Source organism: Maniola jurtina, chromosome 12 (genome assembly GCF_905333055.1).
Source record: "Maniola jurtina chromosome 12, ilManJurt1.1, whole genome shotgun sequence".
Lineage (NCBI taxonomy): Eukaryota > Metazoa > Arthropoda > Insecta > Lepidoptera > Nymphalidae > Maniola > Maniola jurtina.
This window is the reverse complement of record NC_060040.1, coordinates 8,469,920-8,478,236: the sequence shown is the minus strand read 5'-3', so window position 1 is coordinate 8,478,236 and position 8,317 is coordinate 8,469,920. Positions and strand designations below refer to the sequence as shown.

Genomic DNA, 8,317 nt, shown 5'->3' with positions numbered 1-8,317 from the left:
CTTAGATCTTCAAAACTCGCAACGGATTTTGATGCGGTTTTTTTAATACATAGATATAGTGTTCGAGATGAAGGTTTATATGTACCTATAGGTAAATGGCTTATTTACAAAGCGACTTTATGCAATATAGCATTAATCCTTATCCAATTTAGTGCCTTAATTAATCATTGTACATGTAATATGGCCCTTTACAGCATGTAATTTAAATGAATATTTTCAAATATATTACAGACAGACTAGCTGTGCCCGCGACTTCGTTCGCGTGGAATAGTGACCGCGCTTTATATAGCCACGGACGCTCAGGCGCGAGGCGTGTAGTACGGTACTCTGTAAGTTAAAAATGTTCGCCGTGATTCTTAACTTTTTTATTTATGAACCGATTGACATGAAATAAACACTAAATGTTAAGTGAAGCTTACTACAATATATTAGTGAAAACCGTATCTAAATCGAATAAGCCGTTTCTGATATTAGCATGCACAAACACACAGACAAACAGACAAAAAAAATTAATTACAATTTCGGGTTCGGCATCGATATAATAACAACCCCTGCTAATTTCCATTGTACAGACACCACTTTTCTACAATTTTATTATATGTATAGATTTCAAAAAAAAAGGGACATTGCGTTTGCAGCGGTACCGGCCTGGAGGCTGGCGGCGCTTGCCTAACCTCAAAAGGAAACATATTTGTAGGTATTGTATAATGACAAAAACCGGCCAAGTGCAAGTCAGACTCGCGCACTGAGGGTTCCGTACTCGGGTAAATATTTTTTCCAACATTTTGCACGATAAATCAAAAACTATTAGTTATAAAAATAAATAAAAATCTGTTTTAAAATGTACAGGTAAAGCCATTTTATATGATACCCCACTTGGTATAGTTATCTTACTTTGAAAATTGATACACATTATAATTTTTTTTTAATGATGTAACCACTAATTCGCGGTTTTCAGATTTATTCCTGTTCTTGTGCTATAAGACCTACCTACATGCTCTATTTCATGATTCTAGGTCAACGGGAAGTACCCTATAGGTTTTCTTGACAGACACGACGGACGGACGGATGGACGGACACAGTTGAAAGTTGTTTTTTTTTCCAAAGAATTATACATAGCTAGTGTCACGGAATGATTTAAGAATTGTAACAATAGGTACTCTATTGGCGATTATATCCAAATCTGCTCAGGCATTTAGAAATGATGGTGGTATAAAGAAACTCACATACATAAATACATAGACCCTGAAAACAGTAGTACACTCCTTTGTTTGGGCAATCGTGTACCTACATAATAAAGAAGGACAAGGTCGAATGGTTCCAGAAGATTAACTAAAATATTTTGTATCCAGGACACCATTAACAATTGCGGACATATTATGCATAATGCATATTGTATCTAGTTCTCAACATAAAGCCGTTATAGTTCATTCGGTATTAAACGACTGTTAATATAGGAAACGGGTTACTATGAACTGGACTACAGCCAAAGGTACTTATTAGAAATGAGACAATACTAGCTTGGCATTTTGATACTGTTACAACATATCTCTACTTACCTACTATCACACTTAATATTATAAAGGCGAAAGTTTGTATGTGTGTGTGTGTGTGTGTGTGTGTGTATGTTTGTTACTCCTTCACGCAAAAACTACTGGACGGATTTGGCTGAAATTTGGAATGGAGATAGATAGTATCCTGGATTAGCACATAGGCTACTTTTTATCCCAGAAAATCAAAGAGTTCCCACGGGATTTCAAAAAACCTAAATCCACGCGGGTGAAGTCGCGGGCATCGGCTAGTGAATTATAATATTTATATCAAGCACTAAAATGCTTAGCTAAAATTAAATTAAAAGTTTAAAAAACCCCCGACACTAAAATCTCTAAAAAGTGAAAAAATAATAAAGTTGATTTCAAACTACGGAATATATTATAATATATGTATAAAATATAAAAAAATATCGCTCACCCTACTTTTAAAGAGGGCTCTCTCCGTCACTCGTTTCATACAATCGTAGTTCCAATTTCATTTGAATATTAAGCAACCAAAGTCCATGAAATTTTGCAGGCATATTCTAGAAACTAATATCTATGTCTGTGGTTTTCCAGATTTCTGTTAAAATATTCGGTTTCAAAGTTACGCGGTCTTAAATATTTTCATACAAATCTCTGAGCCCCTGTAATTTTAAAACTACATATTTTTAGAAAAATCTAAAACACCACAGACACAGATATTAGTTTCTAGAATATGTCTGCAAAATTTCATGGACTTTGGTTGCTTAATATTCAAATGAAATTGGAACTACGATTGTATGAAACGAGTGACGGAGAGAGCCCTGTTAAATCTAAGTGTGAAGAGTGACATTTAAAAGTAGGGTGAGCGATATTTATATATTATATTATATCTCCGTAGTTTGAGAACGTAAGTAAGTACGTGTTGGTTTAGGACCAGGTGTTCATGCCACGCGTTTCTGTAACTATTAATCTCAATCTCAAACGTCCGTTTGCCGATATCGTAATTGCCACAAACAGTCGCATGATAAATTGCCTAACAAAAATCATTTTCTAAGACTGACCAAGTCATCATCATCATGATCAACCACTCACACTTCTAAACAACACAACAATCACAGACACTTCTATTTTGTATAGAAACAGCTCAATCTGAGTACAATAGAAGAATAATAAATACATATAGCACATACAAGTAGGTACCTACAATAGAGGCATCTTTTTAACCGCGATTTAAAAAACGGACTAAAGAAAAACATTTTTTTTTTTTTCGCAAATAGATTCCATTCTATACCATTATTCTATGCCATATAAAAAGTTATATTTTAGTTATATTGTTTAATGAAGTCTATCAATGCCTATTATTAAGCGCTTTCTCACATCATAATATTATTTCAAAAGGAATTTATATTCTTCACGAAAATTCAACTCTACGTTACAAAAAGGTCGTGGCTCCACATTGTTTACAATTTTGCAGGCATTTTCGAGTAAATTCGTCTTAGGATTTTTTTAACCGTAATGTGGCGTTAAATGAACAAGCACAAAATTTCAGCGAATAAGTACTCGCTCATCCATAAAATAGACCTTCGTAATATTTATGAGCAGTCTGGGGTAGCGCAGATTAAAGATTAAATCAAACTTTTCACCATAAACGCTACTTTTACGACTACTAACTTTTCGATGACACTCACGTTGAGTTGTCTCGAACAACTCATCCCAGAGAAATCTCCAGATTAAACTAATTTCATCCTGAGGATCCTGAGACTCCATAGAATTGTTGTGATTAAAATTAGTTCGATCTCTTCTTAAATTTTTGGATTTGTTTCGAATAACTCAGCGTATATCTGAAGAATGTTTTGGGAAAATTAAGAATGTTCTAAGTACTAAATGTGAATACTCGGGTATTGCTGTACCCGACTGTTGCTCTGTTGTTGACTGTTGTTGTTTTTGTTGTGTTGTTGCTGTTGCTGTGCTCGGGCGACTGTTGACTAAATTCAAATATCATATACCTACATAAACAAGCAGGAAATAGTGGAGAGAATAGGAATAGACGTTGGCCCCCTAGTCGCAGGGCCCGGAGTTCTTATCACTTGATTTAATGGTGAAGGAAAATATCGTGAGGAAACCTGCATGCCTGAGAGTTCTCAATAATGTCCTCAAATGTGTGTGAAGTCTGCGAATCCGTACTTGGTCCTCTGAGAGGAAACCCGTGAGTCAACGATAGGATGACCATGATGACAAAGGAAACACATAAATAGACGTTTTATAATAATTAAATTTATAGGTAACGGTGGATTAAGCTCGTCGTCGTTAGCCTGCGGTTGTAGCTATCACTAAACGAACATTTATTTTTCGTGGATTTGACTCTCAGACCAATCCATGAAATAGTGAAATATAAATACCAGCGAAGATGTTGTATTCTCATCTTTTTTTTATTTAACTTTTTTATTAGGGTCTCCAACTTGATATACAGAACATATTTGGCGTTTTTTAGGGTTTCGTACCTCAAAAGGAAAATCACTTTCACTTTGTTGCCTGTCTGTCTGTCTGTCTGTCCGTCGTGTCTGTCAAGAAAACCTATAGGGTACTTCCCGTTGATCTAGAATCATGAAATTTGGCAGTAAAGGAATAAATCTGAAAACCGTGAATTTGTGGTTACATCATTAAAAAAAAATTAATATGTGTTTAAATTTTCAAAGTAAGATAACTATACCAAGTGGGGTATCATATGAAAGGGCTTTACCTGTAGAGTCTAAAACAGATTTTTATTAATTTTTCAGGGTTCCGTACCAGAAGGGTGCTAACGGAACCCTATTGTTAAGACTCCGCTGTCCGGCCATCCATCGGTTCGTCTGTCTGTCAGCGGGCTGTATTTAATCTGCAATCTACGAAACTCGTAATAAGATAGGAAAACGTGAACAGAGAGAATCACTTTGCACAGTTTTCATTTAATCAGGAAGTTCAATCTAAAGCAGCAACTCTAGGTACTGGGCCAAAGTTATGCAAAATGCCGTTACCCGAACGCTACCAGTTAACACTAAGTGATATTTGTTACTTGCCCGGACTCCGGACCAGGTGAAATACCTAATGGTTGTAACGAGGAAATTGCTTCTACTAACTTTACGGAAAAGTGGGTACCTAGGTGCTATTTGCTTGCGACGTGCGTCGGCCACATGGATTTGGGTTTTCTCTTTAACAAAAAATAGTCTATCTTATAATAGGGGTTAAAGTATGAAATTGCCGTTTTATTGTAATAGGTACTTCGAATTGACATAGAACCTTCATGGTTGAGATTTTTGAGTGAAACTTTTTTCATACTGTACCTATGTAGTTCTTCTTTTAAAACGTGGACACTGACAGTTGGCCTTGTCCACAAGTTCAAAGTCGCTCAATGTGCTATGGAGCGGGCTATGTTAGGGATCTCTATGAGGAACAAAATCCGTAACGAGGAAATCCGTAGGCGAACCAGAGTGACTGACATAGCTCAACAAATCAGCCAGCTCAAGTGACAGTGGGTAGGCCATGTCTGCCGCAGTGTTCTTCAGTGGAAACCACGTATCAGCAAGCGCAGTATGGGACGACCTCCGAACCGCTGAACTGATGAACTCAAAAAGATAGCTGGAAGTGGGTGGATGAGAAGGGGGTGGATCGTGTGTGGTAGCCCGCTCTTGGAAAGGCCTATGTCAGCCGTGGACGCAAACAGGCTGATTGTTTGATTGATAGCGTATAGACCACATCAGTCACCACTACGCCATCTAGGAAGCTTGTCAAACAGTAGGGACGTAATTGATACAACCTATTACGACTAAATTAATTCTTTATTAATTTCCTAACTAAATTAAAGTTTAGGTTTTGTTGTTGGTAATGTCTTGTGGTGGCCGCCATGCGGGCCATTACGATTGTGTAAGGCTTGTTGTACGCTACTTATTATTGCTGCACCATGAAAGAATTTACCCTGAAATGAAAAGGCATGACTTATTAATATTATACTATACGAGAAAAACTCATAACCTCTCAGGAACTTGGGGAAACTCTTGACCGCGTCAAAAGATAATAGCTCCAGTTATGAGAACTATTCCATGCCAGAGCCAGAGTTATTAAACTGTCTACGTAAGATAAGTTTTCCTAAGTTATGCCTACTTGACACACAGTTCATTCTTGGCAGTCCTTATTGGACCTTTTCCAAACCAAACAGTCATCAATCATTTTTTCCAAAGCAACTACGTTCAGTCTATTTTTTCGCGGGACTTAAATAAAAAAATGTTGGCAAATTTTCATGATAAGGATAGATAATAATGTGTACCAACCAGACCGTCTTTAACTTTTTGAGTCCAAGGTTTTGGCGTAGTCGTAGTCCCTGACACGGGAATAGTACTGCTGAACACAATTTGAATGCATAGCGTAATGAAAACGAAAATAAATAAAACCTTCATCATGCAGCACTCGCTTCTTACAAGTGTTAGTGGAAATTAAATCCTTTGTAGACTTGATGAGTCTTTTATACAATAAGGACCGAGGAAAAATACCTACGTCGTCTTGTAAACCCCTCACACATTCCGACATAAGGAAAGTACATGAGTTAAATACTTAGATACGTTTCTGCTCCAAAAAACCCTACTGCCTTTAGTCTTACACAAAGCAAAGCGACGGTTTCAGTTGATTTATTTTACGCGTGTTGCGCATACAAATTTAGGCACTTGCAAATTCAATACAGGTTTGGAACTAAATCCATATTCATAATTTATGAATTCGTAAGCGTGTCTGTCTGTCTGCTGCTTTCGTGGCATTGAACTAATGGTTTAACCGATTTTAGCGAAACTTGATACAGAAATAGCTTGCACCCTGGGGATAGGTAAGCTAATTAGTCTTGGAAAATCAAAGAATTCCCACAGATTTTTAAAAACCTCATTCCACATGCATGAAGGTGTTGGCACATTTACTTGGTACAGAGATAGTTTGCATTCTGGAGATGGACCTCCGACTTAGACTACTTTTTATACAGGAAAATCAGAGAAATCGCACTGGATTTTTAAAAACGTAAATCCATACGACGAAGTCGCGGGCATCATCTAGTTATAATATAATTGAAACACGACGCTACCTATGTCTACAGTTTTTTAATTAAGAAAGGAAACTTTTTCTCTTCATTTACTTTGGAGGAGTAAATTTGGACATTGGAGGGGTAAATTTGGATATTTTAATTGAAAGAATGATCCAAAATCGTTAATACTAAAATACTTTCCAACATGGTTAAGTGAGTCTTAATTAGAAAATTAATGTTTTATTAGGTACCTAAGTAAGTTGGATGCCCTAGGGATACTTAGCCGTGTTTCAAAGCGAGGTACGTGAGGGCGGAGAATAGTTTCCTCCAGAACAAGCTCAAAGGGCATCGGGCAAGGGAGGCTCTGATGCATTTATACCATATCTCGGAACTTCCGCTGACTTCCGGAATATACGCTGAGGATGAAAATGAGGGTAAAAATTCCATATGACGGGTATCCCTAAATCTTATGAGGATTTTTCCCCATTAACCAAAAAATAGGCATAGGTAGGTACCATCATAACTGAAGCATATCAAAAACCTGGTAGAGCCGCTTGGCATGAAGCGGTGCCGAACAGACAACAGTAGCAGCTTTGTGTCGACAGACAAGATCCTCTTTTGATCCCAGAACCAGTGAAGTTGCAATAAGATCCACGGTGGGCAGGTGGATATTTTTCTACCATAAAGCTCCATTCGTATAATGGCAGCTTTATTGCTACTACCATCTAGTCTATTAATTTTTGCTACTATACCATCTAGTATATATTTATTAGGTGGATATGTGAAGAAAATAATGTAATGACAAATGTACTTAAACGTCTTTATTGTAATGATTTCTTAACTGGCTACAACACATTCCTTAAGTACTAACTACAATCACCTACTTATGATCTTGCTCATCATTATAATATGCAAGCACTGACTGTAAATAGACTAACAGAAAATACAAAAAAATGTAATTTCACAGAAAAAAGAATACTTATTTTCTAGAATGTTCATTGTTCACGTTAATTAGAACGTTATTGTTTGAGGTACTCGTATACCTACACGAACGCTCCATACAATATTGACATCACAAGCAAAGAATTTTTTCAGTTTTTTTTTTTTTTAATTATATAGACTAGCGCTTGGCTGCAATCAGACCTGCTAGCAAGTGATGATACAGCCTAAGATGGAGCGCGCTTACCTAGAAGTTGCCTATTCACTCTTGACTTGAATGTACCCATATTATAGGTGGAAGGGAAAACTGACGCCGGAAGGGCGTTCCATATCCTAGCGGTTCGAATTAGGAAAGAATTTTCGGTCATTTACAATTGATGTTTATACATTATTATTAAAAAAGAGTTTTAAGATATCTTTTGGTTATGTGTACTAATAAAAAATATGAACAGGAAAATTTTGCAATAAATACTACCTATACATAATATGCCTACATACGCAGATTACTATTACCTGCAAACAAAGTATTATTTATTTATTTATATCCAGCGCTCATGACTTTGTCCGCGTGGACTTCACTTGAAGTCCCTATTTTACCCCTTTAGGGGTTTAATTTTCAAAAATCTTTTTTTAGCGGATGTCTACGTCATAATAGCTATATCTGCCATATTTCAGCCCGATTCATCCAGCAGTTTGAGCTGTGCGTTGCTATAGCAAGTCAGTCAGTCAATCAGTCAGTTTTTCCTTTTGCTATAATTAGACTACGTATTTGCAGCGCTTGTTTGAGATTTGACCCATGGTCATCGGGCAATTTTTATTTAAA

The 8,317-nt window shown here is 36.7% G+C and overlaps 1 long non-coding RNA gene across 1 annotated transcript; it reads right to left on the bottom strand.

Annotated features, from left to right (window-relative positions):
• Positions 1 to 5,317: 5,317 nt before the first annotated feature.
• Positions 5,318 to 6,310, bottom strand: LOC123870078. The gene is made up of 2 exons (XR_006797001.1): positions 5,822 to 6,310; positions 5,318 to 5,469 (listed from the first exon to the last, which is right to left on the bottom strand). It is a non-coding gene; the product is annotated as an uncharacterized LOC123870078 (long non-coding RNA).
• Positions 6,311 to 8,317: the final 2,007 nt, after the last annotated feature.